Genomic DNA, 25,874 nt, shown 5'->3' with positions numbered 1-25,874 from the left:
GTCCCACAAATGAGCAGAGTGCCGCAGCGGAAGCGTGCTGGGCACATAACCCAGAGGTCGATGGATCGAAACCATTCTCTGCTATGACTTTTAGATTCCTTTGCGTTGCGTAACAGAAAGCCATATGCTCTCAGAGACCTCACCTGCACTTGAGGACTTGAAAAACTGCAGCAGCAAGTTCGTTTTCTAAGCAATCGTAAAAGGCTTCTCACGCTGACTGAAGGAATATTTATCCATCCATCCATCTATCTATCTATCCCTATCTATCTGTATTTCTGTCTTTCAACATTTGTGAATGTCAATGTAGCCTGCAAACTCGTGCCTTTGCGAAAGGCTAGGACGAGGCAAATCACAGCTCTGGGTGAAGCTAGCATTGACAGTCGTTGGTCTCAACTGACAACAAGTGCACACATCAGCCTGCTTCCTGAACCAGCAGGCTTTTACCGTCCCCTTCGCCACTCTACACTTCCTTACCATAAAGAAAGGCAACAAGCAACCCATAACCCAGAGGTCGATGGATCGAAACCATTCTCTGCTATGACTTTTAGATTCCTTTGCGTTGCGTAACAGAAAGCCATATGCTCTCAGAGACCTCACCTGCACTTGAGGACTTGAAAAACTGCAGCAGCAAGTTCGTTTTCTAAGCAATCGTAAAAGGCTTCTCACGCTGACTGAAGGAATATTTATCCATCCATCCATCTATCTATCTATCCCTATCTATCTGTATTTCTGTCTTTCAACATTTGTGAATGTCAATGTAGCCTGCAAACTCGTGCCTTTGCGAAAGGCTAGGACGAGGCAAATCACAGCTCTGGGTGAAGCTAGCATTGACAGTCGTTGGTCTCAACTGACAACAAGTGCACACATCAGCCTGCTTCCTGAACCAGCAGGCTTTTACCGTCCCCTTCACCACTCTACACTTCCTTACCATAAAGAAAGGCAACAAGCAACCCATAACCCAGAGGTCGATGGATCGAAACCATTCTCTGCTATGACTTTTAGATTCCTTTGCGTTGCGTAACAGAAAGCCATATGCTCTCAGAGACCTCACCTGCACTTGAGGACTTGAAAAACTGCAGCAGCAAGTTCGTTTTCTAAGCAATCGTAAAAGGCTTCTCACGCTGACTGAAGGAATATTTATCCATCCATCCATCTATCTATCTATCCCTATCTATCTGTATTTCTGTCTTTCAACATTTGTGATTGTCAATGTAGCCTGCAAACTCGTGCCTTTGCGAAAGGCTAGGACGAGGCAAATCACAGCTCTGGGTGAAGCTAGCATTGACAGTCGTTGGTCTCAACTGACAACAAGTGCACACATCAGCCTGCTTCCTGAACCAGCAGGCTTTTACCGTCCCCTTCGCCACTCTACACTTCCTTACCATAAAGAAAGGCAACAAGCAACCCATAACCCAGAGGTCGATGGATCGAAACCATTCTCTGCTATGACTTTTAGATTCCTTTGCGTTGCGTAACAGAAAGCCATATGCTCTCAGAGACCTCACCTGCACTTGAGGACTTGAAAAACTGCAGCAGCAAGTTCGTTTTCTAAGCAATCGTAAAAGGCTTCTCACGCTGACTGAAGGAATATTTATCCATCCATCCATCTATCTATCTATCCCTATCTATCTGTTTTTCTGTCTTTCAACATTTGTGAATGTCAATGTAGCCTGCAAACTCGTGCCTTTGCGAAAGGCTAGGACGAGGCAAATCACAGCTCTGGGTGAAGCTAGCATTGACAGTCGTTGGTCTCAACTGACAACAAGTGCACACATCAGCCTGCTTCCTGAACCAGCAGGCTTTTACCGTCCCCTTCACCACTCTACACTTCCTTACCATAAAGAAAGGCAACAAGCAACCCATAACCCAGAGGTCGATGGATCGAAACCATTCTCTGCTATGACTTTTAGATTCCTTTGCGTTGCGTAACAGAAAGCCATATGCTCTCAGAGACCTCACCTGCACTTGAGGACTTGAAAAACTGCAGCAGCAAGTTCGTTTTCTAAGCAATCGTAAAAGGCTTCTCACGCTGACTGAAGGAATATTTATCCATCCATCCATCTATCTATCTATCCCTATCTATCTGTATTTCTGTCTTTCAACATTTGTGAATGTCAATGTAGCCTGCAAACTCGTGCCTTTGCGAAAGGCTAGGACGAGGCAAATCACAGCTCTGGGTGAAGCTAGCATTGACAGTCGTTGGTCTCAACTGACAACAAGTGCACACATCAGCCTGCTTCCTGAACCAGCAGGCTTTTACCGTCCCCTTCGCCACTCTACACTTCCTTACCATAAAGAAAGGCAACAAGCAGAAGGAGGCGCCCAACGTGGGGCTCGAACCCACGACCCTGAGATTAAGAGTCTCATGCTCTACCGACTGAGCTAGCCTGGCCACTGGGGGGGCCGCAGAGCAAGACAACCCGCCGGAGTCTGCAAGGGGAAATGCGGCCACTTGACGGACGCACGGGCGTCCGATACTTTCCGACTTCCGTGCCTGCATTCACCATCCGGAGGCTTCGGCTCAAATCGTCTATTCTGGTCCAAAGAGTTCTTGGGAGGGTTACAGGCTGCAGTTCATGCTGAACTACGAGCGCCTGCTCGACGTGAGCACATCATTGGCACTTTTGCGTGAAGGCCAGCTCCCGCAAGTGAGCAGAGTGGCGCAGTGGAAGCGTGCTGGGCCCATAACCCAGAGGTCGATGGATCGAAACCATTCTCTGCTATGACTTTTAGATTCCTTTGCGTTGCGTAACAGAAAGCCATATGCTCTCAGAGACCTCACCTGCACTTGAGGACTTGAAAAACTGCAGCAGCAAGTTCGTTTTCTAAGCAATCGTAAAAGGCTTCTCACGCTGACTGAAGGAATATTTATCCATCCATCCATCTATCTATCTATCCCTATCTATCTGTATTTCTGTCTTTCAACATTTGTGAATGTCAATGTAGCCTGCAAACTCGTGCCTTTGCGAAAGGCTAGGATGAGGCAAATCACAGCTCTGGGTGAAGCTAGCATTGACAGTCGTTGGTCTCAACTGACAACAAGTGCACACATCAGCCTGCTTCCTGAACCAGCAGGCTTTTACCGTCCCCTTCGCCACTCTACACTTCCTTACCATAAAGAAAGGCAACAAGCAGAAGGAGGCGCCCAACGTGGGGCTCGAACCCACGACCCTGAGATTAAGAGTCTCATGCTCTACCGACTGAGCTAGCCGGGCCACTGGGGGGGCCGCAGAGCAAGACAACCCGCCGGAGTCTGCAAGGGGAAATGCGGCCACTTGACGGATGCACGGGCGTCCGATACTTTCCGACTTCCGTGCCTGCATTCACCATCCGGAGGCTTCGGCTCAAATCGTCTATTCTGGTCCAAAGAGTTCTTGGGAGGGTTACAGGCTGCAGTTCATGCCGAACTACGAGCGCCTGCTCGACGTGAGCACATCATTGGCACTTTTGCGTGAAGGCCAGCTCCCACAAGTGAGCAGAGTGGCGCAGCGGAAGCGTGCTGGGCCCATAACCCAGAGGTCGATGGATCGAAACCATTCTCTGCTATGACTTTTAGATTCCTTTGCGTTGCGTAACAGAAAGCCATATGCTCTCAGAGACCTCACCTGCACTTGAGGACTTGAAAAACTGCAGCAGCAAGTTCGTTTTCTAAGCAATCGTAAAAGGCTTCTCACGCTGACTGAAGGAATATTTATCCATCCATCCATCTATCTATCTATCCCTATCTATCTGTATTTCTGTCTTTCAACATTTGTGAATGTCAATGTAGCCTGCAAACTCGTGCCTTTGCGAAAGGCTAGGACGAGGCAAATCACAGCTCTGGGTGAAGCTAGCATTGACAGTCGTTGGTCTCAACTGACAACAAGTGCACACATCAGCCTGCTTCCTGAACCAGCAGGCTTTTACCGTCCCCTTCGCCACTCTACACTTCCTTACCATAAAGAAAGGCAACAAGCAGAAGGAGGCGCCCAACGTGGGGCTCGAACCCACGACCCTGAGATTAAGAGTCTCATGCTCTACCGACTGAGCTAGCCGGGCCACTGGGGGGGCCGCAGAGCAAGACAACCCGCCGGAGTCTGCAAGGGGAAATGCGGCCACTTGACGGACGCACGGGCGTCCGATACTTTCCGACTTCCGTGCCTGCATTCACCATCCGGAGGCTTCGGCTCAAATCGTCTATTCTGGTCCAAAGAGTTCTTGGGAGGGTTACAGGCTGCAGTTCATGCTGAACTACGAGCGCCTGCTCGACGTGAGCACATCATTGGCACTTTTGCGTGAAGGCCAGCTCCCGCAAGTGAGCAGAGTGGCGCAGTGGAAGCGTGCTGGACCCATAACCCAGAGGTCGATGGATCGAAACCATTCTCTGCTATGACTTTTAGATTCCTTTGCGTTGCGTAACAGAAAGCCATATGCTCTCAGAGACCTCACCTGCACTTGAGGACTTGAAAAACTGCAGCAGCAAGTTCGTTTTCTAAGCAATCGTAAAAGGCTTCTCACGCTGACTGAAGGAATATTTATCCATCCATCCATCTATCTATCTATCCCTATCTATCTGTATTTCTGTCTTTCAACATTTGTGAATGTCAATGTAGCCTGCAAACTCGTGCCTTTGCGAAAGGCTAGGACGAGGCAAATCACAGCTCTGGGTGAAGCTAGCATTGACAGTCGTTGGTCTCAACTGACAACAAGTGCACACATCAGCCTGCTTCCTGAACCAGCAGGCTTTTACCGTCCCCTTCGCCACTCTACACTTCCTTACCATAAAGAAAGGCAACAAGCAGAAGGAGGCGCCCAACGTGGGGCTCGAACCCACGACCCTGAGATTAAGAGTCTCATGCTCTACCGACTGAGCTAGCCGGGCCACTGGGGGGGCCGCAGAGCAAGACAACCCGCCGGAGTCTGCAAGGGGAAATGCGGCCACTTGACGGACGCACGGGCGTCCGATACTTTCCGACTTCCGTGCCTGCATTCACCATCCGGAGGCTTCGGCTCAAATCGTCTATTCTGGTCCAAAGAGTTCTTGGGAGGGTTACAGGCTGCAGTTCATGCCGAACTACGAGCGCCTGCTCGACGTGAGCACATCATTGGCACTTTTGCGTGAAGGCCAGCTCCCACAAGTGAGCAGAGTGGCGCAGCGGAAGCGTGCTGGGCCCATAACCCAGAGGTCGATGGATCGAAACCATTCTCTGCTATGACTTTTAGATTCCTTTGCGTTGCGTAACAGAAAGCCATATGCTCTCAGAGACCTCACCTGCACTTGAGGACTTGAAAAACTGCAGCAGCAAGTTCGTTTTCTAAGCAATCGTAAAAGGCTTCTCACGCTGACTGAAGGAATATTTATCCATCCATCCATCTATCTATCTATCCCTATCTATCTGTATTTCTGTCTTTCAACATTTGTGAATGTCAATGTAGCCTGCAAACTCGTGCCTTTGCGAAAGGCTAGGACGAGGCAAATCACAGCTCTGGGTGAAGCTAGCATTGACAGTCGTTGGTCTCAACTGACAACAAGTGCACACATCAGCCTGCTTCCTGAACCAGCAGGCTTTTACCGTCCCCTTCACCACTCTACACTTCCTTACCATAAAGAAAGGCAACAAGCAACCCATAACCCAGAGGTCGATGGATCGAAACCATTCTCTGCTATGACTTTTAGATTCCTTTGCGTTGCGTAACAGAAAGCCATATGCTCTCAGAGACCTCACCTGCACTTGAGGACTTGAAAAACTGCAGCAGCAAGTTCGTTTTCTAAGCAATCGTAAAAGGCTTCTCACGCTGACTGAAGGAATATTTATCCATCCATCCATCTATCTATCTATCCCTATCTATCTGTATTTCTGTCTTTCAACATTTGTGAATGTCAATGTAGCCTGCAAACTCGTGCCTTTGCGAAAGGCTAGGACGAGGCAAATCACAGCTCTGGGTGAAGCTAGCATTGACAGTCGTTGGTCTCAACTGACAACAAGTGCACACATCAGCCTGCTTCCTGAACCAGCAGGCTTTTACCGTCCCCTTCACCACTCTACACTTCCTTACCATAAAGAAAGGCAACAAGCAACCCATAACCCAGAGGTCGATGGATCGAAACCATTCTCTGCTATGACTTTTAGATTCCTTTGCGTTGCGTAACAGAAAGCCATATGCTCTCAGAGACCTCACCTGCACTTGAGGACTTGAAAAACTGCAGCAGCAAGTTCGTTTTCTAAGCAATCGTAAAAGGCTTCTCACGCTGACTGAAGGAATATTTATCCATCCATCCATCTATCTATCTATCCCTATCTATCTGTATTTCTGTCTTTCAACATTTGTGATTGTCAATGTAGCCTGCAAACTCGTGCCTTTGCGAAAGGCTAGGACGAGGCAAATCACAGCTCTGGGTGAAGCTAGCATTGACAGTCGTTGGTCTCAACTGACAACAAGTGCACACATCAGCCTGCTTCCTGAACCAGCAGGCTTTTACCGTCCCCTTCGCCACTCTACACTTCCTTACCATAAAGAAAGGCAACAAGCAACCCATAACCCAGAGGTCGATGGATCGAAACCATTCTCTGCTATGACTTTTAGATTCCTTTGCGTTGCGTAACAGAAAGCCATATGCTCTCAGAGACCTCACCTGCACTTGAGGACTTGAAAAACTGCAGCAGCAAGTTCGTTTTCTAAGCAATCGTAAAAGGCTTCTCACGCTGACTGAAGGAATATTTATCCATCCATCCATCTATCTATCTATCCCTATCTATCTGTTTTTCTGTCTTTCAACATTTGTGAATGTCAATGTAGCCTGCAAACTCGTGCCTTTGCGAAAGGCTAGGACGAGGCAAATCACAGCTCTGGGTGAAGCTAGCATTGACAGTCGTTGGTCTCAACTGACAACAAGTGCACACATCAGCCTGCTTCCTGAACCAGCAGGCTTTTACCGTCCCCTTCACCACTCTACACTTCCTTACCATAAAGAAAGGCAACAAGCAACCCATAACCCAGAGGTCGATGGATCGAAACCATTCTCTGCTATGACTTTTAGATTCCTTTGCGTTGCGTAACAGAAAGCCATATGCTCTCAGAGACCTCACCTGCACTTGAGGACTTGAAAAACTGCAGCAGCAAGTTCGTTTTCTAAGCAATCGTAAAAGGCTTCTCACGCTGACTGAAGGAATATTTATCCATCCATCCATCTATCTATCTATCCCTATCTATCTGTATTTCTGTCTTTCAACATTTGTGAATGTCAATGTAGCCTGCAAACTCGTGCCTTTGCGAAAGGCTAGGACGAGGCAAATCACAGCTCTGGGTGAAGCTAGCATTGACAGTCGTTGGTCTCAACTGACAACAAGTGCACACATCAGCCTGCTTCCTGAACCAGCAGGCTTTTACCGTCCCCTTCGCCACTCTACACTTCCTTACCATAAAGAAAGGCAACAAGCAGAAGGAGGCGCCCAACGTGGGGCTCGAACCCACGACCCTGAGATTAAGAGTCTCATGCTCTACCGACTGAGCTAGCCTGGCCACTGGGGGGGCCGCAGAGCAAGACAACCCGCCGGAGTCTGCAAGGGGAAATGCGGCCACTTGACGGACGCACGGGCGTCCGATACTTTCCGACTTCCGTGCCTGCATTCACCATCCGGAGGCTTCGGCTCAAATCGTCTATTCTGGTCCAAAGAGTTCTTGGGAGGGTTACAGGCTGCAGTTCATGCTGAACTACGAGCGCCTGCTCGACGTGAGCACATCATTGGCACTTTTGCGTGAAGGCCAGCTCCCGCAAGTGAGCAGAGTGGCGCAGTGGAAGCGTGCTGGGCCCATAACCCAGAGGTCGATGGATCGAAACCATTCTCTGCTATGACTTTTAGATTCCTTTGCGTTGCGTAACAGAAAGCCATATGCTCTCAGAGACCTCACCTGCACTTGAGGACTTGAAAAACTGCAGCAGCAAGTTCGTTTTCTAAGCAATCGTAAAAGGCTTCTCACGCTGACTGAAGGAATATTTATCCATCCATCCATCTATCTATCTATCCCTATCTATCTGTATTTCTGTCTTTCAACATTTGTGAATGTCAATGTAGCCTGCAAACTCGTGCCTTTGCGAAAGGCTAGGATGAGGCAAATCACAGCTCTGGGTGAAGCTAGCATTGACAGTCGTTGGTCTCAACTGACAACAAGTGCACACATCAGCCTGCTTCCTGAACCAGCAGGCTTTTACCGTCCCCTTCGCCACTCTACACTTCCTTACCATAAAGAAAGGCAACAAGCAGAAGGAGGCGCCCAACGTGGGGCTCGAACCCACGACCCTGAGATTAAGAGTCTCATGCTCTACCGACTGAGCTAGCCGGGCCACTGGGGGGGCCGCAGAGCAAGACAACCCGCCGGAGTCTGCAAGGGGAAATGCGGCCACTTGACGGATGCACGGGCGTCCGATACTTTCCGACTTCCGTGCCTGCATTCACCATCCGGAGGCTTCGGCTCAAATCGTCTATTCTGGTCCAAAGAGTTCTTGGGAGGGTTACAGGCTGCAGTTCATGCCGAACTACGAGCGCCTGCTCGACGTGAGCACATCATTGGCACTTTTGCGTGAAGGCCAGCTCCCACAAGTGAGCAGAGTGGCGCAGCGGAAGCGTGCTGGGCCCATAACCCAGAGGTCGATGGATCGAAACCATTCTCTGCTATGACTTTTAGATTCCTTTGCGTTGCGTAACAGAAAGCCATATGCTCTCAGAGACCTCACCTGCACTTGAGGACTTGAAAAACTGCAGCAGCAAGTTCGTTTTCTAAGCAATCGTAAAAGGCTTCTCACGCTGACTGAAGGAATATTTATCCATCCATCCATCTATCTATCTATCCCTATCTATCTGTATTTCTGTCTTTCAACATTTGTGAATGTCAATGTAGCCTGCAAACTCGTGCCTTTGCGAAAGGCTAGGACGAGGCAAATCACAGCTCTGGGTGAAGCTAGCATTGACAGTCGTTGGTCTCAACTGACAACAAGTGCACACATCAGCCTGCTTCCTGAACCAGCAGGCTTTTACCGTCCCCTTCGCCACTCTACACTTCCTTACCATAAAGAAAGGCAACAAGCAGAAGGAGGCGCCCAACGTGGGGCTCGAACCCACGACCCTGAGATTAAGAGTCTCATGCTCTACCGACTGAGCTAGCCGGGCCACTGGGGGGGCCGCAGAGCAAGACAACCCGCCGGAGTCTGCAAGGGGAAATGCGGCCACTTGACGGACGCACGGGCGTCCGATACTTTCCGACTTCCGTGCCTGCATTCACCATCCGGAGGCTTCGGCTCAAATCGTCTATTCTGGTCCAAAGAGTTCTTGGGAGGGTTACAGGCTGCAGTTCATGCTGAACTACGAGCGCCTGCTCGACGTGAGCACATCATTGGCACTTTTGCGTGAAGGCCAGCTCCCGCAAGTGAGCAGAGTGGCGCAGTGGAAGCGTGCTGGACCCATAACCCAGAGGTCGATGGATCGAAACCATTCTCTGCTATGACTTTTAGATTCCTTTGCGTTGCGTAACAGAAAGCCATATGCTCTCAGAGACCTCACCTGCACTTGAGGACTTGAAAAACTGCAGCAGCAAGTTCGTTTTCTAAGCAATCGTAAAAGGCTTCTCACGCTGACTGAAGGAATATTTATCCATCCATCCATCTATCTATCTATCCCTATCTATCTGTATTTCTGTCTTTCAACATTTGTGAATGTCAATGTAGCCTGCAAACTCGTGCCTTTGCGAAAGGCTAGGACGAGGCAAATCACAGCTCTGGGTGAAGCTAGCATTGACAGTCGTTGGTCTCAACTGACAACAAGTGCACACATCAGCCTGCTTCCTGAACCAGCAGGCTTTTACCGTCCCCTTCGCCACTCTACACTTCCTTACCATAAAGAAAGGCAACAAGCAGAAGGAGGCGCCCAACGTGGGGCTCGAACCCACGACCCTGAGATTAAGAGTCTCATGCTCTACCGACTGAGCTAGCCGGGCCACTGGGGGGGCCGCAGAGCAAGACAACCCGCCGGAGTCTGCAAGGGGAAATGCGGCCACTTGACGGACGCACGGGCGTCCGATACTTTCCGACTTCCGTGCCTGCATTCACCATCCGGAGGCTTCGGCTCAAATCGTCTATTCTGGTCCAAAGAGTTCTTGGGAGGGTTACAGGCTGCAGTTCATGCCGAACTACGAGCGCCTGCTCGACGTGAGCACATCATTGGCACTTTTGCGTGAAGGCCAGCTCCCACAAGTGAGCAGAGTGGCGCAGCGGAAGCGTGCTGGGCCCATAACCCAGAGGTCGATGGATCGAAACCATTCTCTGCTATGACTTTTAGATTCCTTTGCGTTGCGTAACAGAAAGCCATATGCTCTCAGAGACCTCACCTGCACTTGAGGACTTGAAAAACTGCAGCAGCAAGTTCGTTTTCTAAGCAATCGTAAAAGGCTTCTCACGCTGACTGAAGGAATATTTATCCATCCATCCATCTATCTATCTATCCCTATCTATCTGTATTTCTGTCTTTCAACATTTGTGAATGTCAATGTAGCCTGCAAACTCGTGCCTTTGCGAAAGGCTAGGACGAGGCAAATCACAGCTCTGGGTGAAGCTAGCATTGACAGTCGTTGGTCTCAACTGACAACAAGTGCACACATCAGCCTGCTTCCTGAACCAGCAGGCTTTTACCGTCCCCTTCACCACTCTACACTTCCTTACCATAAAGAAAGGCAACAAGCAACCCATAACCCAGAGGTCGATGGATCGAAACCATTCTCTGCTATGACTTTTAGATTCCTTTGCGTTGCGTAACAGAAAGCCATATGCTCTCAGAGACCTCACCTGCACTTGAGGACTTGAAAAACTGCAGCAGCAAGTTCGTTTTCTAAGCAATCGTAAAAGGCTTCTCACGCTGACTGAAGGAATATTTATCCATCCATCCATCTATCTATCTATCCCTATCTATCTGTATTTCTGTCTTTCAACATTTGTGAATGTCAATGTAGCCTGCAAACTCGTGCCTTTGCGAAAGGCTAGGACGAGGCAAATCACAGCTCTGGGTGAAGCTAGCATTGACAGTCGTTGGTCTCAACTGACAACAAGTGCACACATCAGCCTGCTTCCTGAACCAGCAGGCTTTTACCGTCCCCTTCGCCACTCTACACTTCCTTACCATAAAGAAAGGCAACAAGCAGAAGGAGGCGCCCAACGTGGGGCTCGAACCCACGACCCTGAGATTAAGAGTCTCATGCTCTACCGACTGAGCTAGCCGGGCCACTGGGGGGGCCGCAGAGCAAGACAACCCGCCGGAGTCTGCAAGGGGAAATGCGGCCACTTGACGGACGCACGGGCGTCCGATACTTTCCGACTTCCGTGCCTGCATTCACCATCCGGAGGCTTCGGCTCAAATCGTCTATTCTGGTCCAAAGAGTTCTTGGGAGGGTTACAGGCTGCAGTTCATGCTGAACTACGAGCGCCTGCTCGACGTGAGCACATCATTGGCACTTTTGCGTGAAGGCCAGCTCCCGCAAGTGAGCAGAGTGGCGCAGTGGAAGCGTGCTGGACCCATAACCCAGAGGTCGATGGATCGAAACCATTCTCTGCTATGACTTTTAGATTCCTTTGCGTTGCGTAACAGAAAGCCATATGCTCTCAGAGACCTCACCTGCACTTGAGGACTTGAAAAACTGCAGCAGCAAGTTCGTTTTCTAAGCAATCGTAAAAGGCTTCTCACGCTGACTGAAGGAATATTTATCCATCCATCCATCTATCTATCTATCCCTATCTATCTGTATTTCTGTCTTTCAACATTTGTGAATGTCAATGTAGCCTGCAAACTCGTGCCTTTGCGAAAGGCTAGGACGAGGCAAATCACAGCTCTGGGTGAAGCTAGCATTGACAGTCGTTGGTCTCAACTGACAACAAGTGCACACATCAGCCTGCTTCCTGAACCAGCAGGCTTTTACCGTCCCCTTCGCCACTCTACACTTCCTTACCATAAAGAAAGGCAACAAGCAGAGGAGGCGCCCAACGTGGGGCTCGAACCCACGACCCTGAGATTAAGAGTCTCATGCTCTACCGACTGAGCTAGCCGAGCCACTGCGGGGGCCGCAGCGCAAGACAGCCCGCCGGAGTCTGCAAGAAGAAATGCGGCCACTTGACGGACGCACGGGCGTCCAATACTTTCCGACTTCCGTGCCTGCATTCACCATCCGGAGGCTTCGGCTCAAATCGTCTATTCTGGTCCAAAGACTTCTTGGGAGGGTTACAGGCTGCAGTTCATGCCGAACTACGAGCGCCTGCTCGACGTGAGCACATCATTGACACTTTTGCGTGAAGGCCGGCTCCCGCAAGTGAGCAGAGTGGCGCAGCGGAAGCGTGCTGGGCCCATAACCCAGAGGTCGATGGATCGAAACCATTCTCTGCTATGACTTTTAGATTCCTTTGCGTTGCGTAACAGAAAGCCATATGCTCTCAGAGACCTCACCTGCACTTGAGGACTTGAAAAACTGCAGCAGCCAGTTCGTTTTCTAAGCAATCGTAAAAGGCTTCTCACGCTGACTGAAGGAATATTTATCCATCCATCCATCCATCCATCCATCTATCTATCTATCCCTATCTATCTGTATTTCTGTCTTTCAACATTTGTGAATGTCACTGTAGCCTGCAAACTCGTGCCCTTGCGAAAGGCTAGGACGAGGCAAATCACAGCTCTGGGAGAAGCTAGCATTGACAGTCGTTGGTCTCAACTGACAACAAGTGCACACATCAGCCTGCTTCCTGAACCAGCAGGCTTTTACCGTCCCCTTCGCCACTCTACACTTCCTTACCATAAAGAAAGGCAACAAGCAACCCATAACCCAGAGGTCGATGGATCGAAACCATTCTCTGCTATGACTTTTAGATTCCTTTGCGTTGCGTAACAGAAAGCCATATGCTCTCAGAGACCTCACCTGCACTTGAGGACTTGAAAAACTGCAGCAGCCAGTTCGTTTTCTAAGCAATCGTAAAAGGCTTCTCACGCTGACTGAAGGAATATTTATCCATCCATCCATCCATCTATCTATCTATCCCTATCTATCTGTATTTCTGTCTTTCAACATTTGTGAATGTCACTGTAGCCTGCAAACTCGTGCCCTTGCGAAAGGCTAGGACGAGGCAAATCACAGCTCTGGGAGAAGCTAGCATTGACAGTCGTTGGTCTCAACTGACAACAAGTGCACACATCAGCCTGCTTCCTGAACCAGCAGGCTTTTACCGTCCCCTTCGCCACTCTACACTTCCTTACCATAAAGAAAGGCAACAAGCAGAAGGAGGCGCCCAACGTGGGGCTCGAACCCACGACCCTGAGATTAAGAGTCTCATGCTCTACCGACTGAGCTAGCCGGGCCACTGGGGGGGCCGCAGAGCAAGACAACCCGCCGGAGTCTGCAAGGGGAAATGCGGCCACTTGACGGACGCACGGGCGTCCGATACTTTCCGACTTCCGTGCCTGCATTCACCATCCGGAGGCTTCGGCTCAAATCGTCTATTCTGGTCCAAAGAGTTCTTGGGAGGGTTACAGGCTGCAGTTCATGCCGAACTACGAGCGCCTGCTCGACGTGAGCACATCATTGGCACTTTTGCGTGAAGGCCAGCTCCCACAAGTGAGCAGAGTGGCGCAGCGGAAGCGTGCTGGGCCCATAACCCAGAGGTCGATGGATCGAAACCATTCTCTGCTATGACTTTTAGATTCCTTTGCGTTGCGTAACAGAAAGCCATATGCTCTCAGAGACCTCACCTGCACTTGAGGACTTGAAAAACTGCAGCAGCAAGTTCGTTTTCTAAGCAATCGTAAAAGGCTTCTCACGCTGACTGAAGGAATATTTATCCATCCATCCATCTATCTATCTATCCCTATCTATCTGTATTTCTGTCTTTCAACATTTGTGAATGTCAATGTAGCCTGCAAACTCGTGCCTTTGCGAAAGGCTAGGACGAGGCAAATCACAGCTCTGGGTGAAGCTAGCATTGACAGTCGTTGGTCTCAACTGACAACAAGTGCACACATCAGCCTGCTTCCTGAACCAGCAGGCTTTTACCGTCCCCTTCACCACTCTACACTTCCTTACCATAAAGAAAGGCAACAAGCAACCCATAACCCAGAGGTCGATGGATCGAAACCATTCTCTGCTATGACTTTTAGATTCCTTTGCGTTGCGTAACAGAAAGCCATATGCTCTCAGAGACCTCACCTGCACTTGAGGACTTGAAAAACTGCAGCAGCAAGTTCGTTTTCTAAGCAATCGTAAAAGGCTTCTCACGCTGACTGAAGGAATATTTATCCATCCATCCATCTATCTATCTATCCCTATCTATCTGTATTTCTGTCTTTCAACATTTGTGAATGTCAATGTAGCCTGCAAACTCGTGCCTTTGCGAAAGGCTAGGACGAGGCAAATCACAGCTCTGGGTGAAGCTAGCATTGACAGTCGTTGGTCTCAACTGACAACAAGTGCACACATCAGCCTGCTTCCTGAACCAGCAGGCTTTTACCGTCCCCTTCGCCACTCTACACTTCCTTACCATAAAGAAAGGCAACAAGCAGAAGGAGGCGCCCAACGTGGGGCTCGAACCCACGACCCTGAGATTAAGAGTCTCATGCTCTACCGACTGAGCTAGCCGGGCCACTGGGGGGGCCGCAGAGCAAGACAACCCGCCGGAGTCTGCAAGGGGAAATGCGGCCACTTGACGGACGCACGGGCGTCCGATACTTTCCGACTTCCGTGCCTGCATTCACCATCCGGAGGCTTCGGCTCAAATCGTCTATTCTGGTCCAAAGAGTTCTTGGGAGGGTTACAGGCTGCAGTTCATGCTGAACTACGAGCGCCTGCTCGACGTGAGCACATCATTGGCACTTTTGCGTGAAGGCCAGCTCCCGCAAGTGAGCAGAGTGGCGCAGTGGAAGCGTGCTGGACCCATAACCCAGAGGTCGATGGATCGAAACCATTCTCTGCTATGACTTTTAGATTCCTTTGCGTTGCGTAACAGAAAGCCATATGCTCTCAGAGACCTCACCTGCACTTGAGGACTTGAAAAACTGCAGCAGCAAGTTCGTTTTCTAAGCAATCGTAAAAGGCTTCTCACGCTGACTGAAGGAATATTTATCCATCCATCCATCTATCTATCTATCCCTATCTATCTGTATTTCTGTCTTTCAACATTTGTGAATGTCAATGTAGCCTGCAAACTCGTGCCTTTGCGAAAGGCTAGGACGAGGCAAATCACAGCTCTGGGTGAAGCTAGCATTGACAGTCGTTGGTCTCAACTGACAACAAGTGCACACATCAGCCTGCTTCCTGAACCAGCAGGCTTTTACCGTCCCCTTCGCCACTCTACACTTCCTTACCATAAAGAAAGGCAACAAGCAGAAGGAGGCGCCCAACGTGGGGCTCGAACCCACGACCCTGAGATTAAGAGTCTCATGCTCTACCGACTGAGCTAGCCGGGCCACTGGGGGGGCCGCAGAGCAAGACAACCCGCCGGAGTCTGCAAGGGGAAATGCGGCCACTTGACGGACGCACGGGCGTCCGATACTTTCCGACTTCCGTGCCTGCATTCACCATCCGGAGGCTTCGGCTCAAATCGTCTATTCTGGTCCAAAGAGTTCTTGGGAGGGTTACAGGCTGCAGTTCATGCCGAACTACGAGCGCCTGCTCGACGTGAGCACATCATTGGCACTTTTGCGTGAAGGCCAGCTCCCACAAGTGAGCAGAGTGGCGCAGCGGAAGCGTGCTGGGCCCATAACCCAGAGGTCGATGGATCGAAACCATTCTCTGCTATGACTTTTAGATTCCTTTGCGTTGCGTAACAGAAAGCCATATGCTCTCAGAGACCTCACCTGCACTTGAGGACTTGAAAAACTGCAGCAGCAAGTTCGTTTTCTAAGCAATCGTAAAAGGCTTCTCACGCTGACTGAAGGAATATTTATCCATCCATCCATCTATCTATCTATCCCTATCTATCTGTATTTCTGTCTTTCAACATTTGTGAATGTCAATGTAGCCTGCAAACTCGTGCCTTTGCGAAAGGCTAGGACGAGGCAAATCACAGCTCTGGGTGAAGCTAGCATTGACAGTCGTTGGTCTCAACTGACAACAAGTGCACACATCAGCCTGCTTCCTGAACCAGCAGGCTTTTACCGTCCCCTTCGCCACTCTACACTTCCTTACCATAAAGAAAGGCAACAAGCAGAAGGAGGCGCCCAACGTGGGGCTCGAACCCACGACCCTGAGATTAAGAGTCTCATGCTCTACCGACTGAGCTAGCCGGGCCACTGGGGGGGCCGCAGAGCAAGACAACCCGCCGGAGTCTGCAAGGGGAAATGCGGCCACTTGACGGACGCACGGGCGTCCGATACTTTCCGACTTCCGTGCCTGCATTCACCATCCGGAGGCTTCGGCTCAAATCGTCTATTCTGGTCCAAAGAGTTCTTGGGAGGGTTACAGGCTGCAGTTCATGCTGAACTACGAGCGCCTGCTCGACGTGAGCACATCATTGGCACTTTTGCGTGAAGGCCAGCTCCCGCAAGTGAGCAGAGTGGCGCAGTGGAAGCGTGCTGGACCCATAACCCAGAGGTCGATGGATCGAAACCATTCTCTGCTATGACTTTTAGATTCCTTTGCGTTGCGTAACAGAAAGCCATATGCTCTCAGAGACCTCACCTGCACTTGAGGACTTGAAAAACTGCAGCAGCAAGTTCGTTTTCTAAGCAATCGTAAAAGGCTTCTCACGCTGACTGAAGGAATATTTATCCATCCATCCATCTATCTATCTATCCCTATCTATCTGTATTTCTGTCTTTCAACATTTGTGAATGTCAATGTAGCCTGCAAACTCGTGCCTTTGCGAAAGGCTAGGACGAGGCAAATCACAGCTCTGGGTGAAGCTAGCATTGACAGTCGTTGGTCTCAACTGACAACAAGTGCACACATCAGCCTGCTTCCTGAACCAGCAGGCTTTTACCGTCCCCTTCGCCACTCTACACTTCCTTACCATAAAGAAAGGCAACAAGCAGAAGGAGGCGCCCAACGTGGGGCTCGAACCCACGACCCTGAGATTAAGAGTCTCATGCTCTACCGACTGAGCTAGCCGGGCCACTGGGAGGGCCGCAGGGCAAGACAGCCCGCCGGAGTCTGCAAGGGGAAATACGGACGCACGGGCGTCCGATACTTTCCGACTTCCGTGCCTGCATTCACCATCCGGAGGCTTCGGCTCAAATCATCTATTCTGGTCCAAAGAGTTCTTGGGAGGGTTACAGGCTGCAGTTCATGCTGAACTACGAGCGCCTGCTCGACGTGAGCACATCATTGGCACTTTTGCGTGAAGGCCAGCTCCCGCAAGTGAGCAGAGTGGCGCAGCGGAAGCGTGCTGGGCCCATAACCCAGAGGTCGATGGATCGAAACCATTCTCTGCTATGACTTTTAGATTCCTTTGCGTTGCGTAACAGAAAGCCATATGCTCTCAGAGACCTCACCTGCACTTGAGGACTTGAAAAACTGCAGCAGCAAGTTCGTTTTCTAAGCAATCGTAAAAGGCTTCTCACGCTGACTGAAGGAATATTTATCCATCCATCCATCTATCTATCTATCCCTATCTATCTGTATTTCTGTCTTTCAACATTTGTGAATGTCAATGTAGCCTGCAAACTCGTGCCTTTGCGAAAGGCTAGGACGAGGCAAATCACAGCTCTGGGTGAAGCTAGCATTGACAGTCGTTGGTCTCAACTGACAACAAGTGCACACATCAGCCTGCTTCCTGAACCAGCAGGCTTTTACCGTCCCCTTCGCCACTCTACACTTCCTTACCATAAAGAAAGGCAACAAGCAGAAGGAGGCGCCCAACGTGGGGCTCGAACCCACGACCCTGAGATTAAGAGTCTCATGCTCTACCGACTGAGCTAGCCGGGCCACTGGGGGGGCCGCAGAGCAAGACAACCCGCCGGAGTCTGCAAGGGGAAATGCGGCCACTTGACGGACGCACGGGCGTCCGATACTTTCCGACTTCCGTGCCTGCATTCACCATCCGGAGGCTTCGGCTCAAATCGTCTATTCTGGTCCAAAGAGTTCTTGGGAGGGTTACAGGCTGCAGTTCATGCTGAACTACGAGCGCCTGCTCGACGTGAGCACATCATTGGCACTTTTGCGTGAAGGCCAGCTCCCGCAAGTGAGCAGAGTGGCGCAGTGGAAGCGTGCTGGACCCATAACCCAGAGGTCGATGGATCGAAACCATTCTCTGCTATGACTTTTAGATTCCTTTGCGTTGCGTAACAGAAAGCCATATGCTCTCAGAGACCTCACCTGCACTTGAGGACTTGAAAAACTGCAGCAGCAAGTTCGTTTTCTAAGCAATCGTAAAAGGCTTCTCACGCTGACTGAAGGAATATTTATCCATCCATCCATCTATCTATCTATCCCTATCTATCTGTATTTCTGTCTTTCAACATTTGTGAATGTCAATGTAGCCTGCAAACTCGTGCCTTTGCGAAAGGCTAGGACGAGGCAAATCACAGCTCTGGGTGAAGCTAGCATTGACAGTCGTTGGTCTCAACTGACAACAAGTGCACACATCAGCCTGCTTCCTGAACCAGCAGGCTTTTACCGTCCCCTTCGCCACTCTACACTTCCTTACCATAAAGAAAGGCAACAAGCAGAAGGAGGCGCCCAACGTGGGGCTCGAACCCACGACCCTGAGATTAAGAGTCTCATGCTCTACCGACTGAGCTAGCCGGGCCACTGGGGGGGCCGCAGAGCAAGACAACCCGCCGGAGTCTGCAAGGGGAAATGCGGCCACTTGACGGACGCACGGGCGTCCGATACTTTCCGACTTCCGTGCCTGCATTCACCATCCGGAGGCTTCGGCTCAAATCGTCTATTCTGGTCCAAAGAGTTCTTGGGAGGGTTACAGGCTGCAGTTCATGCCGAACTACGAGCGCCTGCTCGACGTGAGCACATCATTGGCACTTTTGCGTGAAGGCCAGCTCCCACAAGTGAGCAGAGTGGCGCAGCGGAAGCGTGCTGGGCCCATAACCCAGAGGTCGATGGATCGAAACCATTCTCTGCTATGACTTTTAGATTCCTTTGCGTTGCGTAACAGAAAGCCATATGCTCTCAGAGACCTCACCTGCACTTGAGGACTTGAAAAACTGCAGCAGCAAGTTCGTTTTCTAAGCAATCGTAAAAGGCTTCTCACGCTGACTGAAGGAATATTTATCCATCCATCCATCTATCTATCTATCCCTATCTATCTGTATTTCTGTCTTTCAACATTTGTGAATGTCAATGTAGCCTGCAAACTCGTGCCTTTGCGAAAGGCTAGGACGAGGCAAATCACAGCTCTGGGTGAAGCTAGCATTGACAGTCGTTGGTCTCAACTGACAACAAGTGCACACATCAGCCTGCTTCCTGAACCAGCAGGCTTTTACCGTCCCCTTCACCACTCTACACTTCCTTACCATAAAGAAAGGCAACAAGCAACCCATAACCCAGAGGTCGATGGATCGAAACCATTCTCTGCTATGACTTTTAGATTCCTTTGCGTTGCGTAACAGAAAGCCATATGCTCTCAGAGACCTCACCTGCACTTGAGGACTTGAAAAACTGCAGCAGCAAGTTCGTTTTCTAAGCAATCGTAAAAGGCTTCTCACGCTGACTGAAGGAATATTTATCCATCCATCCATCTATCTATCTATCCCTATCTATCTGTATTTCTGTCTTTCAACATTTGTGAATGTCAATGTAGCCTGCAAACTCGTGCCTTTGCGAAAGGCTAGGACGAGGCAAATCACAGCTCTGGGTGAAGCTAGCATTGACAGTCGTTGGTCTCAACTGACAACAAGTGCACACATCAGCCTGCTTCCTGAACCAGCAGGCTTTTACCGTCCCCTTCGCCACTCTACACTTCCTTACCATAAAGAAAGGCAACAAGCAGAAGGAGGCGCCCAACGTGGGGCTCGAACCCACGACCCTGAGATTAAGAGTCTCATGCTCTACCGACTGAGCTAGCCGGGCCACTGGGGGGGCCGCAGAGCAAGACAACCCGCCGGAGTCTGCAAGGGGAAATGCGGCCACTTGACGGACGCACGGGCGTCCGATACTTTCCGACTTCCGTGCCTGCATTCACCATCCGGAGGCTTCGGCTCAAATCGTCTATTCTGGTCCAAAGAGTTCTTGGGAGGGTTACAGGCTGCAGTTCATGCTGAACTACGAGCGCCTGCTCGACGTGAGCACATCATTGGCACTTTTGCGTGAAGGCCAGCTCCCGCAAGTGAGCAGAGTGGCGCAGTGGAAGCGTGCTGGACCCATAACCCAGAGGTCGATGGATCGAAACCATTCTCTGCTATGACTTTTAGATTCCTTTGCGTTGCGTAACAGAAAGCCATATGCTCTCAGAGACCTCACCTGCACTTGAGGACTTGAAAAACTGCAGCAGCAAGTTCGTTTTCTAAGCAATCGTAAAAGGCTTCTCACGCTGACTGAAGGAATATTTATCCATCCATCCATCTATCTATCTATCCCTATCTATCTGTATTTCTGTCTTTCAACATTTGTGAATGTCAATGTAGCCTGCAAACTCGTGCCTTTGCGAAAGGCTAGGACGAGGCAAATCACAGCTCTGGGTGAAGCTAGCATTGACAGTCGTTGGTCTCAACTGACAACAAGTGCACACATCAGCCTGCTTCCTGAACCAGCAGGCTTTTACCGTCCCCTTCGCCACTCTACACTTCCTTACCATAAAGAAAGGCAACAAGCAGAAGGAGGCGCCCAACGTGGGGCTCGAACCCACGACCCTGAGATTAAGAGTCTCATGCTCTACCGACTGAGCTAGCCGGGCCACTGGGAGGGCCGCAGGGCAAGACAGCCCGCCGGAGTCTGCAAGGGGAAATACGGACGCACGGGCGTCCGATACTTTCCGACTTCCGTGCCTGCATTCACCATCCGGAGGCTTCGGCTCAAATCATCTATTCTGGTCCAAAGAGTTCTTGGGAGGGTTACAGGCTGCAGTTCATGCTGAACTACGAGCGCCTGCTCGACGTGAGCACATCATTGGCACTTTTGCGTGAAGGCCAGCTCCCGCAAGTGAGCAGAGTGGCGCAGTGGAAGCGTGCTGGGCCCATAACCCAGAGGTCGATGGATCGAAACCATTCTCTGCTATGACTTTTAGATTCCTTTGCGTTGCGTAACAGAAAGCCATATGCTCTCAGAGACCTCACCTGCACTTGAGGACTTGAAAAACTGCAGCAGCAAGTTCGTTTTCTAAGCAATCGTAAAAGGCTTCTCACGCTGACTGAAGGAATATTTATCCATCCATCCATCTATCTATCTATCCCTATCTATCTGTATTTCTGTCTTTCAACATTTGTGAATGTCAATGTAGCCTGCAAACTCGTGCCTTTGCGAAAGGCTAGGACGAGGCAAATCACAGCTCTGGGTGAAGCTAGCATTGACAGTCGTTGGTCTCAACTGACAACAAGTGCACACATCAGCCTGCTTCCTGAACCAGCAGGCTTTTACCGTCCCCTTCGCCACTCTACACTTCCTTACCATAAAGAAAGGCAACAAGCAGAAGGAGGCGCCCAACGTGGGGCTCGAACCCACGACCCTGAGATTAAGAGTCTCATGCTCTACCGACTGAGCTAGCCGGGCCACTGGGAGGGCCGCAGGGCAAGACAGCCCGCCGGAGTCTGCAAGGGGAAATACGGACGCACGGGCGTCCGATACTTTCCGACTTCCGTGCCTGCATTCACCATCCGGAGGCTTCGGCTCAAATCGTCTATTCTGGTCCAAAGAGTTCTTGGGAGGGTTACAGGCTGCAGTTCATGCTGAACTACGAGCGCCTGCTCGACGTGAGCACATCATTGGCACTTTTGCGTGAAGGCCAGCTCCCGCAAGTGAGCAGAGTGGCGCAGTGGAAGCGTGCTGGGCCCATAACCCAGAGGTCGATGGATCGAAACCATTCTCTGCTATGACTTTTAGATTCCTTTGCGTTGCGTAACAGAAAGCCATATGCTCTCAGAGACCTCACCTGCACTTGAGGACTTGAAAAACTGCAGCAGCAAGTTCGTTTTCTAAGCAATCGTAAAAGGCTTCTCACGCTGACTGAAGGAATATTTATCCATCCATCCATCTATCTATCTATCCCTATCTATCTGTATTTCTGTCTTTCAACATTTGTGAATGTCAATGTAGCCTGCAAACTCGTGCCTTTGCGAAAGGCTAGGACGAGGCAAATCACAGCTCTGGGTGAAGCTAGCATTGACAGTCGTTGGTCTCAACTGACAACAAGTGCACACATCAGCCTGCTTCCTGAACCAGCAGGCTTTTACCGTCCCCTTCACCACTCTACACTTCCTTACCATAAAGAAAGGCAACAAGCAACCCATAACCCAGAGGTCGATGGATCGAAACCATTCTCTGCTATGACTTTTAGATTCCTTTGCGTTGCGTAACAGAAAGCCATATGCTCTCAGAGACCTCACCTGCACTTGAGGACTTGAAAAACTGCAGCAGCAAGTTCGTTTTCTAAGCAATCGTAAAAGGCTTCTCACGCTGACTGAAGGAATATTTATCCATCCATCCATCTATCTATCTATCCCTATCTATCTGTATTTCTGTCTTTCAACATTTGTGAATGTCAATGTAGCCTGCAAACTCGTGCCTTTGCGAAAGGCTAGGACGAGGCAAATCACAGCTCTGGGTGAAGCTAGCATTGACAGTCGTTGGTCTCAACTGACAACAAGTGCACACATCAGCCTGCTTCCTGAACCAGCAGGCTTTTACCGTCCCCTTCGCCACTCTACACTTCCTTACCATAAAGAAAGGCAACAAGCAGAAGGAGGCGCCCAACGTGGGGCTCGAACCCACGACCCTGAGATTAAGAGTCTCATGCTCTACCGACTGAGCTAGCCGGGCCACTGGGGGGGCCGCAGAGCAAGACAACCCGCCGGAGTCTGCAAGGGGAAATGCGGCCACTTGACGGACGCACGGGCGTCCGATACTTTCCGACTTCCGTGCCTGCATTCACCATCCGGAGGCTTCGGCTCAAATCGTCTATTCTGGTCCAAAGAGTTCTTGGGAGGGTTACAGGCTGCAGTTCATGCTGAACTACGAGCGCCTGCTCGACGTGAGCACATCATTGGCACTTTTGCGTGAAGGCCAGCTCCCGCAAGTGAGCAGAGTGGCGCAGTGGAAGCGTGCTGGACCCATAACCCAGAGGTCGATGGATCGAAACCATTCTCTGCTATGACTTTTAGATTCCTTTGCGTTGCGTAACAGAAAGCCATATGCTCTCAGAGACCTCACCTGCACTTGAGGACTTGAAAAACTGCAGCAGCAAGTTCGTTTTCTAAGCAATCGTAAAAGGCTTCTCACGCTGACTGAAGGAATATTTATCCATCCATCCATCTATCTATCTATCCCTATCTATCTGTATTTCTGTCTTTCAACATTTGTGAATGTCAATGTAGCCTGCAAACTCGTGCCTTTGCGAAAGGCTAGGACGAGGCAAATCACAGCTCTGGGTGAAGCTAGCATTGACAGTCGTTGGTCTCAACTGACAACAAGTGCACACATCAGCCTGCTTCCTGAACCAGCAGGCTTTTACCGTCCCCTTCGCCACTCTACACTTCCTTACCATAAAGAAAGGCAACAAGCAGAAGGAGGCGCCCAACGTGGGGCTCGAACCCACGACCCTGAGATTAAGAGTCTCATGCTCTACCGACTGAGCTAGCCGGGCCACTGGGAGGGCCGCAGGGCAAGACAGCCCGCCGGAGTCTGCAAGGGGAAATACGGACGCACGGGCGTCCGATACTTTCCGACTTCCGTGCCTGCATTCACCATCCGGAGGCTTCGGCTCAAATCATCTATTCTGGTCCAAAGAGTTCTTGGGAGGGTTACAGGCTGCAGTTCATGCTGAACTACGAGCGCCTGCTCGACGTGAGCACATCATTGGCACTTTTGCGTGAAGGCCAGCTCCCGCAAGTGAGCAGAGTGGCGCAGTGGAAGCGTGCTGGGCCCATAACCCAGAGGTCGATGGATCGAAACCATTCTCTGCTATGACTTTTAGATTCCTTTGCGTTGCGTAACAGAAAGCCATATGCTCTCAGAGACCTCACCTGCACTTGAGGACTTGAAAAACTGCAGCAGCAAGTTCGTTTTCTAAGCAATCGTAAAAGGCTTCTCACGCTGACTGAAGGAATATTTATCCATCCATCCATCTATCTATCTATCCCTATCTATCTGTATTTCTGTCTTTCAACATTTGTGAATGTCAATGTAGCCTGCAAACTCGTGCCTTTGCGAAAGGCTAGGACGAGGCAAATCACAGCTCTGGGTGAAGCTAGCATTGACAGTCGTTGGTCTCAACTGACAACAAGTGCACACATCAGCCTGCTTCCTGAACCAGCAGGCTTTTACCGTCCCCTTCGCCACTCTACACTTCCTTACCATAAAGAAAGGCAACAAGCAGAAGGAGGCGCCCAACGTGGGGCTCGAACCCACGACCCTGAGATTAAGAGTCTCATGCTCTACCGACTGAGCTAGCCGGGCCACTGGGAGGGCCGCAGGGCAAGACAGCCCGCCGGAGTCTGCAAGGGGAAATACGGACGCACGGGCGTCCGATACTTTCCGACTTCCGTGCCTGCATTCACCATCCGGAGGCTTCGGCTCAAATCGTCTATTCTGGTCCAAAGAGTTCTTGGGAGGGTTACAGGCTGCAGTTCATGCTGAACTACGAGCGCCTGCTCGACGTGAGCACATCATTGGCACTTTTGCGTGAAGGCCAGCTCCCGCAAGTGAGCAGAGTGGCGCAGTGGAAGCGTGCTGGGCCCATAACCCAGAGGTCGATGGATCGAAACCATTCTCTGCTATGACTTTTAGATTCCTTTGCGTTGCGTAACAGAAAGCCATATGCTCTCAGAGACCTCACCTGCACTTGAGGACTTGAAAAACTGCAGCAGCAAGTTCGTTTTCTAAGCAATCGTAAAAGGCTTCTCACGCTGACTGAAGGAATATTTATCCATCCATCCATCCATCCATCTATCCCTATCTATCTGTATTTCTGTCTTTCAACATTTGTGAATGTCAATGTAGCCTGCAAACTCGTGCCTTTGCGAAAGGCTAGGACGAGGCAAATCACAGCTCTGGGAGAAGCTAGCATTGACAGTCGTTGGTCTCAACTGACAACATTAAATTGCTCACTGCATTAGAAAGCAAGGCAGTGCCACTCACATCAACAATAAAGCATCTTAATGATTCAGAAGACACATCCTTACATATATTTTTATCAAATGTATATTAATTTATATTCTTCCTATAGCCTACATATCATATGTTTTCCTATTACCAAAATGACTTGAATTAATTTCTTAATTTTGTTCTTTTCATTAGGGAGGAATCAATGGGCGCTTCTCGTAATAGCAAAATATGGCCCATTGTGTACCGCTTGCCAGAGTTTCCTGTGGTTCTCAAATAGAAAATTGATGAAAAGTCTGAGGATCTCATTGCTGTTTTGGGAAGTCACAGATCATTCAGGTCCTCTTTGACAACATGATTAAATACACTTAGTATGTATAACAATACAATTAAGTATGAACTTGAATCTTATTGGATGGTTTACTGTATAGACATACTACAGCACATATTAATATTAATAGTAATTTTAATTATGTGAAAATCAGTGAGTTTTAAACCTTGTAATAAGGACATGGTTGTTTTACTAAATTATGCATATGTTTCTCTATAATAAGTGTGTTTATTACTTTCGTATGATGGGGTTACTCCAGTAAAACAGCATAAATGGTTAATGTCATGTAAATGTTATAATTCCCTGCATTAGGGTGTCTACTAAGAAAAATATTAGAAAATAT

General features: G+C 49.9%; 38 non-coding genes across 38 annotated transcripts; 15 read left to right on the top strand and 23 right to left on the bottom strand.

Moving 5' to 3' along the window:
* Positions 1-2,319: 2,319 nt before the first annotated feature.
* On the bottom strand, positions 2,320-2,392 carry trnak-cuu (transfer RNA lysine (anticodon CUU)). The gene has a single exon. It is a non-coding gene; the product is annotated as a tRNA-Lys (tRNA).
* Positions 2,393-2,651: 259 nt separating this feature from the next.
* Positions 2,652-2,723, top strand: trnam-cau (transfer RNA methionine (anticodon CAU)). Its single transcript has one exon. It is a non-coding gene; the product is annotated as a tRNA-Met (tRNA).
* A 419-nt stretch (positions 2,724-3,142) lies between these two features.
* On the bottom strand, positions 3,143-3,215 carry trnak-cuu (transfer RNA lysine (anticodon CUU)). The gene has a single exon. It is a non-coding gene; the product is annotated as a tRNA-Lys (tRNA).
* Positions 3,216-3,474: 259 nt separating this feature from the next.
* trnam-cau (transfer RNA methionine (anticodon CAU)) lies at positions 3,475-3,546 on the top strand. Its single transcript has one exon. It is a non-coding gene; the product is annotated as a tRNA-Met (tRNA).
* A 419-nt stretch (positions 3,547-3,965) lies between these two features.
* On the bottom strand, positions 3,966-4,038 carry trnak-cuu (transfer RNA lysine (anticodon CUU)). The gene has a single exon. It is a non-coding gene; the product is annotated as a tRNA-Lys (tRNA).
* A 750-nt stretch (positions 4,039-4,788) lies between these two features.
* On the bottom strand, positions 4,789-4,861 carry trnak-cuu (transfer RNA lysine (anticodon CUU)). The gene has a single exon. It is a non-coding gene; the product is annotated as a tRNA-Lys (tRNA).
* Positions 4,862-5,120: 259 nt separating this feature from the next.
* On the top strand, positions 5,121-5,192 carry trnam-cau (transfer RNA methionine (anticodon CAU)). The gene has a single exon. It is a non-coding gene; the product is annotated as a tRNA-Met (tRNA).
* Positions 5,193-7,427: 2,235 nt separating this feature from the next.
* On the bottom strand, positions 7,428-7,500 carry trnak-cuu (transfer RNA lysine (anticodon CUU)). The gene has a single exon. It is a non-coding gene; the product is annotated as a tRNA-Lys (tRNA).
* Positions 7,501-7,759: 259 nt separating this feature from the next.
* Positions 7,760-7,831, top strand: trnam-cau (transfer RNA methionine (anticodon CAU)). The gene has a single exon. It is a non-coding gene; the product is annotated as a tRNA-Met (tRNA).
* Positions 7,832-8,250: 419 nt separating this feature from the next.
* trnak-cuu (transfer RNA lysine (anticodon CUU)) lies at positions 8,251-8,323 on the bottom strand. Its single transcript has one exon. It is a non-coding gene; the product is annotated as a tRNA-Lys (tRNA).
* Positions 8,324-8,582: 259 nt separating this feature from the next.
* trnam-cau (transfer RNA methionine (anticodon CAU)) lies at positions 8,583-8,654 on the top strand. Its single transcript has one exon. It is a non-coding gene; the product is annotated as a tRNA-Met (tRNA).
* Positions 8,655-9,073: 419 nt separating this feature from the next.
* trnak-cuu (transfer RNA lysine (anticodon CUU)) lies at positions 9,074-9,146 on the bottom strand. Its single transcript has one exon. It is a non-coding gene; the product is annotated as a tRNA-Lys (tRNA).
* A 750-nt stretch (positions 9,147-9,896) lies between these two features.
* trnak-cuu (transfer RNA lysine (anticodon CUU)) lies at positions 9,897-9,969 on the bottom strand. Its single transcript has one exon. It is a non-coding gene; the product is annotated as a tRNA-Lys (tRNA).
* Positions 9,970-10,228: 259 nt separating this feature from the next.
* On the top strand, positions 10,229-10,300 carry trnam-cau (transfer RNA methionine (anticodon CAU)). Its single transcript has one exon. It is a non-coding gene; the product is annotated as a tRNA-Met (tRNA).
* An 873-nt stretch (positions 10,301-11,173) lies between these two features.
* On the bottom strand, positions 11,174-11,246 carry trnak-cuu (transfer RNA lysine (anticodon CUU)). Its single transcript has one exon. It is a non-coding gene; the product is annotated as a tRNA-Lys (tRNA).
* A 749-nt stretch (positions 11,247-11,995) lies between these two features.
* Positions 11,996-12,068, bottom strand: trnak-cuu (transfer RNA lysine (anticodon CUU)). The gene has a single exon. It is a non-coding gene; the product is annotated as a tRNA-Lys (tRNA).
* A 259-nt stretch (positions 12,069-12,327) lies between these two features.
* On the top strand, positions 12,328-12,399 carry trnam-cau (transfer RNA methionine (anticodon CAU)). The gene has a single exon. It is a non-coding gene; the product is annotated as a tRNA-Met (tRNA).
* Positions 12,400-13,288: 889 nt separating this feature from the next.
* trnak-cuu (transfer RNA lysine (anticodon CUU)) lies at positions 13,289-13,361 on the bottom strand. The gene has a single exon. It is a non-coding gene; the product is annotated as a tRNA-Lys (tRNA).
* Positions 13,362-13,620: 259 nt separating this feature from the next.
* Positions 13,621-13,692, top strand: trnam-cau (transfer RNA methionine (anticodon CAU)). The gene has a single exon. It is a non-coding gene; the product is annotated as a tRNA-Met (tRNA).
* An 873-nt stretch (positions 13,693-14,565) lies between these two features.
* On the bottom strand, positions 14,566-14,638 carry trnak-cuu (transfer RNA lysine (anticodon CUU)). Its single transcript has one exon. It is a non-coding gene; the product is annotated as a tRNA-Lys (tRNA).
* A 750-nt stretch (positions 14,639-15,388) lies between these two features.
* trnak-cuu (transfer RNA lysine (anticodon CUU)) lies at positions 15,389-15,461 on the bottom strand. The gene has a single exon. It is a non-coding gene; the product is annotated as a tRNA-Lys (tRNA).
* Positions 15,462-15,720: 259 nt separating this feature from the next.
* Positions 15,721-15,792, top strand: trnam-cau (transfer RNA methionine (anticodon CAU)). Its single transcript has one exon. It is a non-coding gene; the product is annotated as a tRNA-Met (tRNA).
* Positions 15,793-16,211: 419 nt separating this feature from the next.
* trnak-cuu (transfer RNA lysine (anticodon CUU)) lies at positions 16,212-16,284 on the bottom strand. Its single transcript has one exon. It is a non-coding gene; the product is annotated as a tRNA-Lys (tRNA).
* Positions 16,285-17,034: 750 nt separating this feature from the next.
* Positions 17,035-17,107, bottom strand: trnak-cuu (transfer RNA lysine (anticodon CUU)). Its single transcript has one exon. It is a non-coding gene; the product is annotated as a tRNA-Lys (tRNA).
* Positions 17,108-17,355: 248 nt separating this feature from the next.
* trnam-cau (transfer RNA methionine (anticodon CAU)) lies at positions 17,356-17,427 on the top strand. Its single transcript has one exon. It is a non-coding gene; the product is annotated as a tRNA-Met (tRNA).
* Positions 17,428-17,846: 419 nt separating this feature from the next.
* Positions 17,847-17,919, bottom strand: trnak-cuu (transfer RNA lysine (anticodon CUU)). The gene has a single exon. It is a non-coding gene; the product is annotated as a tRNA-Lys (tRNA).
* Positions 17,920-18,669: 750 nt separating this feature from the next.
* Positions 18,670-18,742, bottom strand: trnak-cuu (transfer RNA lysine (anticodon CUU)). The gene has a single exon. It is a non-coding gene; the product is annotated as a tRNA-Lys (tRNA).
* A 259-nt stretch (positions 18,743-19,001) lies between these two features.
* Positions 19,002-19,073, top strand: trnam-cau (transfer RNA methionine (anticodon CAU)). The gene has a single exon. It is a non-coding gene; the product is annotated as a tRNA-Met (tRNA).
* Positions 19,074-19,946: 873 nt separating this feature from the next.
* trnak-cuu (transfer RNA lysine (anticodon CUU)) lies at positions 19,947-20,019 on the bottom strand. Its single transcript has one exon. It is a non-coding gene; the product is annotated as a tRNA-Lys (tRNA).
* Positions 20,020-20,769: 750 nt separating this feature from the next.
* On the bottom strand, positions 20,770-20,842 carry trnak-cuu (transfer RNA lysine (anticodon CUU)). Its single transcript has one exon. It is a non-coding gene; the product is annotated as a tRNA-Lys (tRNA).
* Positions 20,843-21,090: 248 nt separating this feature from the next.
* On the top strand, positions 21,091-21,162 carry trnam-cau (transfer RNA methionine (anticodon CAU)). The gene has a single exon. It is a non-coding gene; the product is annotated as a tRNA-Met (tRNA).
* A 419-nt stretch (positions 21,163-21,581) lies between these two features.
* On the bottom strand, positions 21,582-21,654 carry trnak-cuu (transfer RNA lysine (anticodon CUU)). Its single transcript has one exon. It is a non-coding gene; the product is annotated as a tRNA-Lys (tRNA).
* Positions 21,655-21,902: 248 nt separating this feature from the next.
* Positions 21,903-21,974, top strand: trnam-cau (transfer RNA methionine (anticodon CAU)). Its single transcript has one exon. It is a non-coding gene; the product is annotated as a tRNA-Met (tRNA).
* An 873-nt stretch (positions 21,975-22,847) lies between these two features.
* On the bottom strand, positions 22,848-22,920 carry trnak-cuu (transfer RNA lysine (anticodon CUU)). The gene has a single exon. It is a non-coding gene; the product is annotated as a tRNA-Lys (tRNA).
* Positions 22,921-23,670: 750 nt separating this feature from the next.
* On the bottom strand, positions 23,671-23,743 carry trnak-cuu (transfer RNA lysine (anticodon CUU)). Its single transcript has one exon. It is a non-coding gene; the product is annotated as a tRNA-Lys (tRNA).
* A 248-nt stretch (positions 23,744-23,991) lies between these two features.
* trnam-cau (transfer RNA methionine (anticodon CAU)) lies at positions 23,992-24,063 on the top strand. The gene has a single exon. It is a non-coding gene; the product is annotated as a tRNA-Met (tRNA).
* A 419-nt stretch (positions 24,064-24,482) lies between these two features.
* On the bottom strand, positions 24,483-24,555 carry trnak-cuu (transfer RNA lysine (anticodon CUU)). The gene has a single exon. It is a non-coding gene; the product is annotated as a tRNA-Lys (tRNA).
* Positions 24,556-24,803: 248 nt separating this feature from the next.
* Positions 24,804-24,875, top strand: trnam-cau (transfer RNA methionine (anticodon CAU)). The gene has a single exon. It is a non-coding gene; the product is annotated as a tRNA-Met (tRNA).
* The last annotated feature ends 999 nt before the right edge of the window (positions 24,876-25,874 follow it).

The sequence above is a fragment of the Amia ocellicauda genome, chromosome 12 (genome assembly GCF_036373705.1).
Source record: "Amia ocellicauda isolate fAmiCal2 chromosome 12, fAmiCal2.hap1, whole genome shotgun sequence".
Taxonomy (NCBI): domain Eukaryota; kingdom Metazoa; phylum Chordata; class Actinopteri; order Amiiformes; family Amiidae; genus Amia; species Amia ocellicauda.
This window is presented reverse-complemented; position numbering and strand designations above follow the sequence as displayed.